General features: G+C 45.3%; 2 pseudogenes; both read right to left on the bottom strand.

Annotated features, from left to right (window-relative positions):
* LOC142357833 (large subunit ribosomal RNA) overlaps window positions 1-5,059 on the bottom strand; it is a 7,316-nt pseudogene extending 2,257 nt beyond the window's left edge.
* Window positions 5,060-6,742: 1,683 nt separating this feature from the next.
* Window positions 6,743-6,894, bottom strand: LOC142357831 (5.8S ribosomal RNA; annotated as a pseudogene).
* Between the last annotated feature and the right edge of the window lie 3,106 nt (window positions 6,895-10,000).

Raw genomic sequence — 10,000 nt, 5'->3', positions numbered from 1 at the left:
CTCATTAGTCTCGTCAGTCTGGATTCCTGCATCAGTGGTACCCTCTTCTGCAGCTCAGGTATGCCCAGTCCTCCATCGTCAACGTCTGCATGGAACATTTCCTTTGGGGTGTCTTTGGGCCATCTTAGGAACTGCCTCACCGTCCTCCTGATGACCCTGTCAATGCCTCCCAGGACCTGCTTCGTTGTCTTTGCAAGGACTAGCTGATGGTACACACTGGGTATGCAGTAGGTCTTGAGTATCCAGATTCGTTGCTGTGGTTTCAGGGGGGCTCTTCTCAGGTCATCTAGCTTCTTCTCCAGCTTCTTGATGGTGTTTGTCCTCGTACCATATGCCCCTGTCTCAATGCCCAGGTACTTGTAGAAGGACTCTGCTGTCATCACGGGGAGACCTCCTGCCCTGCTGCTGAACACTGTGTTAGGGTTTATCACTATCTGTCGGTCCCTTGGCACTGTGTCCACATCTAGGGTTGCACACTTCTTGGCATTGAGAGAGAGACCACATCTTTCCAGCCCTGTCTCCAGTCTGTTGATAGAGTCCTGAAGCCCTGTCTGCGTCTGAGCTAGCAACACAACGTCATCGGCAAAGGCGAGGTGATTCAGCTTTTCTGAGCCCATCTGGATTCCAGTCGTTTGGGGTAGAGTCTTCAGCACCCTGTTCATCACAAGGTTGAATAGGATTGGGGAGATGGGATCCCCCTGTCTGACCCCCTTGGATGGCTTCACCAAGCGTCTTGCTCCGTCGATCTCCAGAGTTGTGCCCTGTCTCTTGTAGCCCTTCATGATGTATCTGAGGATCTTGGGGTCTATGCCTGCTTCTAGTGCTGCTTCTGCCAGGGCCTTGTGGGTCACACTGTCAAAGGCCTTCTTCACATCTATGAAGGCCAGTTTGAGTCCCCGTCTCTGTGTCTTTGCCTCACTGATAATGCCCTGCAGCAGAAGAGAGTTGGTTGCCGTCCCATCTACCCTCTTGAAGCCCTTCTGTCTGATATTGTCGTCTAGGTCCTCAAGTCGTGCAGCTAAGCACTTGTGGAACACCCTGGCCAGTACACTTGCCACTGTGATGGGTCTGAAGTCCATTGGTTCCTGAGACCCTGCCACTTTGGGGATGAACACTGTTCTTCCACTAAGGAGCCACTCGGGTAGATGTTCAGCCAGCAGCCAGAGATTGAAGTGGGAGACCAACTTCTTGAAGGGGATGCAAGTCACCGTCTTCCTGCTCACCCTGTCTGGTCCAGGAGCTGTCTGTCCCATGGTCTGCACACACTTGGCCACTTCTTCGATGGTGATTGGAGTGACCCAACCCTGACCGCTGATTGTGCTTAGGTCTATTGTCTCTGCTTCCGTCTCAAGGAGCTGCTGCCAAGCATCAAGAAACCCTGTCTTGTCGGTGATGGGGTTGTGCTCACCAAACTTCTCCCATGACCCATCCATCACTGATGCCGCTGCCTTAGCCCTGTCACGTCTGTAAAGAGCCTGCAGTCTTGCATACTGGTGCCGTCTCATGCCCTTCTTGGATCGTCTAGGATGTTTGTGAGCCCTCTGTCCCCCATTCTTCCCTGGTTCTTGTGCAAGGGTTTGTAGCCACATCTGTCCCTCTCTCTCGACGTACTGGGTGAGATCGTCGTCCGTCATTCTGTGCCATTCACCCGGAGGAGGAAGAGCCAGCATCTCAAGGTCGATGCCCGTCTCAAGACAGTGTCTTGGTCTGTCTTCCTGCACAGTGTTTTCCTCCCTGTCATGTTCCTGCATCATTGCCACAAACTGTTGGTTCTTTCTCAAGCCCTTGAATGCCTCAGCGGATCGATGGGGGAACAGTCTTGCCAGTTGCTCATTCTCTTGCTTCTGGGATGCGGGATCAAGGCCCCTCATCGCGTCTCTGACCAGAGCCATTTCCTCAAGAGTCCACCTTGCATTAGATCTGCCTGTCTTCTGGGCCTGCATCTGGTGGTATGTATCTGGGTGCCTGCTTTTGGTGTGAAGTGAGAGACCAGTCTGTCCTTTGAAGGGTCCAGCACCACAGATTGAGCAGCACCAGTTGGGGGCTGTTGCTTGGCCACTCACGGGTTCCTGGGTGGGAGCCCTGCCCGCATGTGCTCCCTGTGATGCTTTCGTCTGTGATGCCCCTGACTTGTGACTTCTGGTCTTGTGCTGCTTCAGGCCGAGCTCACTCCTGAACGGACCCTGTCCGCAGATGTCGCAGGTCCACTTGGAGGCCACGTCTCCACAACTACTGGTGCTCACACTGTCTTGTCTGGCTGAGGCCAGATCTTTCTCATTGATTGTCTTCATCGTTGGGACTACTGTACCGAGGTACAGACTTTGGTTTTACCCAAAGTGGTTGGCGAACTTTTAAGGTGGTCAGCACACTTCACCGGACAGCCTTTGTTCTGGTATGACTCCGAAACCGTGGTTTTTAGTGGTTCGCCTTCCACGGACAGTCTTTGTTTTGGTGTGACTCCGAAACCGTGGTTTTAGTGGTTTGCCTTCCACGGACAGTCTTTGTTTTGGTATGACTCCGAAACCGTGGTTTGTTGAGTGGTTTTCCTTCCACTGGGCAAGTTTTTAAGGTTTGTCCATTCCGGGGACTATTGATGGTGTGCTTAGCTCAGCCACGAATGGCAGTTTCCAGCGAGACCTCGTGGAGGTTGCACACAGTCAACTAATCATCACAGTCCGGTTAAGAGAGTCATAGTTACTCCCGCCGTTAAGAGAGTCATAGTTACTCCCGCCGTTTACCCGCGCTTATTTGAATTTCTTCACTTTGACATTCAGAGCACTGGGCAGAAATCACATTGCGTCAACACCGTTTCACCAGCCATCGCAATGCTTTGTTTTAATTAAACAGTCGGATTCCCCTTGTCCGAACCAGTTCAGAGTTCGAGTGTTTTTTGTGCAACAGAATAGACCTAAAGCATATCAGCTAGCAGTCAAACCAAACGCCAACAACCCGAAGGCCATCGCACGCTTTAGCAGACCGAAGCGTCAAACTAAAGGCTTGTTACACCCACTCCTCAGAGCCAATCCTTCTTCCGAAGGTACGGATCTATTTTGCCGACTTCCCTTATCTACACTGTTCCAAGACCAGAGGCTTTTCACCTTGGGGACCTGATGCGGTAATCGGTACGATTCACTCTCCTGACATCTGCTAAGCCAAACTTTTATGTGCCACCAGGAACAATTGGGACACAGCAAATGCTGCTGTGCTCTTGCACGCTTCGAGCCTTATCTCTGATTGAATCAATTCCAAGGACTCTACAACGTGTTATAAAGAAAAGATAACTCTTCCCCAAGGTCCCAATGACAAAGTTCGACCTCAATGACGTTGCCGTCTCAATGCCAGGAGAGTAAGTTCGGGAATTTTAACCCGATGCTCTTTCGAGACTCAGCAGTTTTCAAGAAACCACTATTCAAGACTTTGGCATTAGCCTGTCTTTTAGAATCGACTAACTCATGTGCAAACGCTGTTCACATGAAAGCCTTTCCCGCTTCAGTCCTCAAAGTTCTCATTTGAGTACTTGCTACTTCCACCAAGATCTGCTCCATTGATCGCTTCGCGCATACACTTGCGTGCATACTTTAGCGCAATCAATGTGTCCTCCTACACATGAATATCATTTTTGAGCTGGTGAGGCTCTTTTTCTCTAATCTAACTTGCGTTAGATATTGATATTCATGGTTGGGTATAGGCCACGAGCTCTAGTGCCATCCATTTTCAGGGCTGATTGATTCGGCAGGTGAGTTGTTACACACTCCTTAGCGGATTTCAACTTCCATGACCACCGTCCTGCTGTCAGTATCAATCAACACCTTTTGTGGTGACTCATGAGCAAGTAGTTAGGCGCCTTAACCCAACTTTTGGTTCATCCCACATCGCCGGTTCTGCTTACCAAAAGCGGCCCACAAAAAGCTTGCATTCATAGTCCAAGTGCAATTAAGTCACAAGGACATCTCACCGATTTATAGTTTGAGAATAGGTGAAGGAAAAATTTTCCCCCATTCCTCTAATCATTCGCTTTAACCGATGAAATTGCTTTGCGAAGATTTTTCAATCTTGCTCAAGCTTTTGCTATCCTGAGGGAAACTTCGGAGGAAACCAGCTACTAGATGGTTCGATTAGTCTTTCGCCCCTATGCTCAGGTCAGACGATCGATTTGCACGTCAGAACCGCTTCGGGCTTCCACCATGGTTTCCCGTGGCTTCGCCCTGCCCAAGCATAGATCACCATCTTTCGGGTCGTGTGCTACTTGCTCTGGATCAGTCATGCAATAAGAGCAAAACCGTCCGTGGTTGCGGGACACCGAATCGGCGCCCTCACCACACAAAGTAGTGCAATTCATAAAAATTACACTGTTCACTTTCATTTCGCGTGTGCGCTTTCAATGAGCGACAACACTTGCAAGCAACTCACACTCCTTGGTCCGTGTTTCAAGACGGGCTGTAGAGAGCATTGAATAGGAAGTTGAGGTCAGACAGGCAATCAAGATCAATTTATCTCATTTTGTTTAGAATCAACAAGAAGAATTCCGAGGAAAACTTCTGCTCGATTCATTAACAAGATTTGCCAAAAGACGACAACTACACTACTCGGTAGCCGAGAATATAATATCAAGGCATTGAGTATGGTAACGCTCACTCCAGTTCCCCTTCAACAGTTTCACGTACTTTTCACTCTCTCTTCAGAGTGCTTTTCAACTTTCCCTCACGGTACTTGTTTACTATCGGTCTCGCTTTATAATTAGCTTTTGGAGAGACATATCTCCAGCTTCGAGTTGCACTTTCAAACAACTCTACTCATAGGAATGAGCCATTATGACTGGTATCGAAAATGACCTTTACAGGATTTTCACCTTCTTTGATGCTACTTTCCAGTAGACATCAGGACAAATTCACCAGTCTAGCATCAAACCATACCGGACACCGAGAAATGTTGCCATTTCTCTTCCCGATGAGCTTTTCCCTGTTCATTCGCCATTACTAAGGGATTCTCAGTTGATTTCTTTTCCTCCCCTTACTGATATGCTTAAGTTAAGGGGGTTCTCTCGCCCAATTCAGGTTATGTAGTTGATTGTCTCTTAATTGGTTCACTGACCAATATGAGACAGAAACCGATTCAGCAGTTTTGTTCGCTACTACTATCAAACACAGGTCGAAGTTTCCATTCAGTCATTAATTCCAACTTTCAAATGTTGTTGTTTCAGCTTTCGCTTACTAGAAGCAACATAATACTCGCTGCAATACAGACCTCGGGAAACCCTCACCGTGAATAAGGTTCACTCACATATTTCACTACATTTTGCGTGGGATTGGAGATGAGGCTACTCGTTCTTGCTCAGTACTAGGCTGAAAATTAACGAAACTTCGTTACAAACGTTCACATGTTGATGTTTCCGCTTTCGCGTACTCGAAACAACATAATACTAGTCTTTGTAATTTAGTTTCATAATTTCAACTGTTCTCATGCAGAATTTTTGCTCATTCTTATCCCAAATTTTGACCTGGCTACTAGTTACACTCCTTGTACTTATTGCAAAATGACCACAAATTTCAACAGCTTTCACATGTTGCTGTTTCGGCTTTCGCTTACTACAGTCAACATAATACTCGTTGCAAAATAAGTGCTCGGCATCTGCAATTTTCCAAAGACGAAGTTTCGCCAGTTCAATTTTCGCTCGCCAATTATGGCTACTAATTCACACGGTACTGAGCTCAACAACATTAAATTTGTTCAGCAAGACTTTCACATGTTGATGTTTTGGCTTTCGCCTACTAGAAGCAACATAATACTCGTCTTGTTAGCTCATTCAATGAGAATAGCTTTTCCCGTTGAGAATTTTTGCCTTCAATTGGCGTTGTAGTGAGTTTGGCTACTCAGATCACCAAATACTTGTGACAATTCGAACCAGAAATGTTTTCAATTTTCACATGCTGATGTTTCGGATTCAACCTACTAGAAGCAGCATAATACTTGTATTCAACAATTTCTGTATCAAATCCCAGTTTTCTCTGGTGCATCTTTGCCAAACTATTCCAAACTGCCTGAGTCTGAATACCAATTACAGGTACTAGTAAATGCACGTTACTAAGGACTATATAGTTCTAGGTTACTGTACACAACGACGTTCACATGTTGATGTTTCAGCTGCCGCTTACTAGAAACAACATAATACTTATCGTGCATACCTTTCCATAACTTGTCCTTTTCAGATGCATTAGTTTCCCTTTGTCTTGGCTTCTACAGTCAGACTGGCTACTAGTAACAGCACAGTACTAATCACATATCGTTCTACAGTTTGCAGACAACTTTCACATGTTGATGTTTCAGCTTTCGCCTACTAGAAACAACATAATACTCGCTGTATACATTTGTAGTTCTCTATGTAACTTTCATGTGAAGAAGTTTCGCCAGTCTTTTTGACTGTCTCAAATCTGAGTCATGCTTAGGCTACTAGTTGCTTCATAGTACTTATCGCCTCGAGATCATTGAACAAAACTTGATTTTCACATGTTGCTGTTTCAGCTTCCGCTTACTAGAAACAACATAATACTAGTCTCATTAAGTTCCGTCTCTTTGCAATTTTCTTATGAAGAAAATTCGCCATCACAATGACTCCAGCAGTTCTTGATCAAGGAATGCAATCATTGATCAGAATGCTATTATTTGAATCGGTTCTGCTTTAAGTGTTCCAATTTTATTGGAAGCACCAACAATAGAACATCAATGTGTTCAATCGAGAGTTATATAACCCTGAATCGGACGCAGTCAACAGCCGAAGCCGAGACCGCCTTTTGCGTTAGAGAGGTCGGTAAACAAATCTTGCGATTCATACCGAATTAACACATATAGCTGTGCTCCTCTTCGTAAAGCGAGCCAAGTGATCCCCTGTTGAAGGATGTATTTGGACCAATCTAGTAGCATTTGGTTTCCAACAAGCTCTCCCAAGTTAGCTTACTTATTGGGCTTTTCAACCAATTCGGTTGGCTACAAGCATCATCAAAGTACTAGCCACAGTTTGATCGCAAAATTCTACGACTTTCACATGTTGATGTTTCGGCTTGCGCTTAGCCTACTATAAGCAACATAATACTAGTCATATCATAGAGCGTGATCAGCTTGTGACGTTCTCATGATGAAGTTTCACCAACAGTGTCTCACTTCGAGCTTAAATCCAGCTACTAGTAACTACACAGTACTGACTGCAACGATAACTTTTATCTATACCTTTCACATGCTGCGCTTTCGGCCAGGGCCTACTAACGTCAACATAATACTCGATATAAACTTTTGTTCATGATGCAGCTTCCCCATGCAGAAGTTTCGCCTTCAAATGCTCTCTTGGCCATATGACGTAAGAAAAGGTTACTAGTAACATCACAGTACTAGCCACAGTTTGATTGCAAAATTCTACGACTTTCACATGTTGATGTTTCGGCTTGCGCTTAGCCTACTAGAAGCAACATAATACTAGTCATATCATAGAGCGTGATCAGCTTGTGACGTTCTCATGATGAAGTTTCACCAACAGTGTCTCATTTCGAGCTTAAATCCAGCTACTAGTAACTACACAGTACTGACTGCAACGCTAACTTTTATCTATACCTTTCACATGCTGCGCTTTCGGCCAGGGCCTACTAACGTCAACATAATACTCGATATAAACTTTTGTTCATGATGCAGCTTCCCCATGCAGAAGTTTCGCCTTCAAATGCTCTCTTGGCCATATGACGTAACACAAGGTTACTAGTAACATCACAGTACTAGCCACAATTTGATCGCAAAATTCTACGACTTTCACATGTTGATGTTTCGGCTTGCGCTTAGCCTACTAGAAGCAACATAATACTAGTCATATCATGGAGCGTGATCAGCTTGTGACGTTCTCATGATGAAGTTTCACCAACAGTGTCTCATTTCGAGCTTAAATCCAGCTACTAGTAACTACACAGTACTGACTGCAACGATAACTTTTATCTATACCTTTCACATGCTGCGCTTTCGGCCAGGGCCTACTAATGTCAACATAATACTCGATATAAACTTTTGTTCATGATGCAGCTTCCCCATGCAGAAGTTTCGCCTTCAAATGCTCTCTTGGCCATATGACGTAACACAAGGTTACTAGTAACATCACAGTACTAGCCACAATTTGATCGCAAAATTCTACGACTTTCACATGTTGATGTTTCGGCTTGCGCTTAGCCTACTAGAAGCAACATAATACTAGTCATATCATAGAGCTTGATCAGCTTGTGACATTCTCATGATGAAGTTTCACCAACAGTGTCTCATTTTGAGCTTAAATCCAGCTACTAGTAACTACACAGTACTGACTGCAACAATAACTTTTATCTATACCTTTCACATGCTGCGTTTTCGGCCAAGGCCTACTAACGTCAACATAATACTCGATATAAAATTTTGATCATGATGCAGCTTTCCCATGCAGAAGTTTCGCCTTCAAATGCTCTCTTGGCCATATGACGGAACACCAGGTTACTAGTAACATCACAGTACTAGCCACAGTTTGATTGCAAAATTCTACGACTTTCACATGTTGATGTTTCGGCTTGCGCTTAGCCTACTAGAAGCAACATAATACTAGTCATATCATAGAGCGTGATCAGCTTGTGACGTTCTCATGATGAAGTTTCACCAATAGTGTTTCATTCGAATTGGTTCTGCTTTAAGCTCTCCAATTGTTTTGGATGAACCAGTTTTGCCCTTCGAAGCCACTTTTGTGAGCTTTTGTGGGTCTTTACCAAGAGGATATACCTCAAGGCCTCTTTCAATTCCTTTAAGTTCTTTCAACTCCTTTACAGTTTCTAGGTTCACATAGCTGCAAACCTTATTTCTAGTTTTAAGTCTGGCCAACTTGGGGAGAGTTGGTGCAGACCGTGACCAATTCTAGTAGGATGCCACAACAAGAATGTGATCAACTTAGCTTGTCGATGAACCTGCCCCACATTCAAACAACTCTATCGCCTTTTCCTCGTATAGTTATATGCGAGGGCCTCTCATAGAGAGCGCTGTTAGCAACCTTTTCCACATAGACGATAAAGTTGTGAGTGTTTTGCACATGGCTGTTGTCATCACCACGTGACGAGTCAACTCAGCTTGACTCTCTACACTCCGACAAGCTTTGCACATACGCCTTTAGTTCAGTATGTGTCTTTAATCTGACTCCGGTGCCTCAAGCCGGAAAAATTGTCAGATTATGATCATTATCGGTTAGTCATCCCGATGCAAGATCGTATCGTACTGTCTTTGTCTACCTCCAGATTCCGAAGAACAGGAGGAGACTCTCCCAGACCTACATATCTGGGAGAATGTTCAGAGGGCGAGAAGCTGTGGATTACTCTCCCCTAAGAACTGACTAAACTTTACCCTCGTCCAAGGTAAGTTTATTTTAGCTAGCCTTCTATGTAAAGGATCTGAGGCTAAGCTGTGTTTTTTCGAGCCTTTGGCTCGGAGCAAGTTCAGTGGGCGCCCCGAGTAGCTCAACTCTTTCCCACTGAACAGCGCAACGCTCTGTCACTCGCTGGGATTTTTGCGTGTCGGTTCTAACCACGCGACTTGTGGACCTTTTTAGGCCTTTCTCATTCACAAGTCTATAGCTGGGCTTCTATAACCCAGCTTCTGAGATCTAGATAGCTGCAGTTCTGCTAGGCTGCTTTTGCTAACTAGTCTCCCTTTAAGCAGTCCCTTGCCATGACTGCTGAACTATGTATCCACACAAGTAGTTTTTGAGCTCGATACATAATTCGAGATTGGTTGCCAAGCAATCTCTAGCGACAGAGCGTCATGCGCACTACAGACATGGCCTCTACCAGCAGCCATGCCCGAAGGAATCAATCACTGATCCTTCCGCAGGTTCCCCTACGGAAACCTTGTTACGACTTTTACTTCCTCTAGACAATTAAGCTCGATCCGCTTCATCCCGTTGCCGGAGACCGAAGTCCCAACAGTAGGAATTTGCAATTCTTGCTTAACTATCCAATCA

Source organism: Convolutriloba macropyga, unplaced genomic scaffold (assembly GCF_964194025.1).
Source record: "Convolutriloba macropyga unplaced genomic scaffold, txConMacr16.3 SCAFFOLD_2059, whole genome shotgun sequence".
Lineage (NCBI taxonomy): Eukaryota > Metazoa > Xenacoelomorpha > Acoela > Convolutidae > Convolutriloba > Convolutriloba macropyga.
Note: the sequence above shows the minus strand (reverse complement) of the source record. Positions and strands in the feature narration are given on the sequence as shown.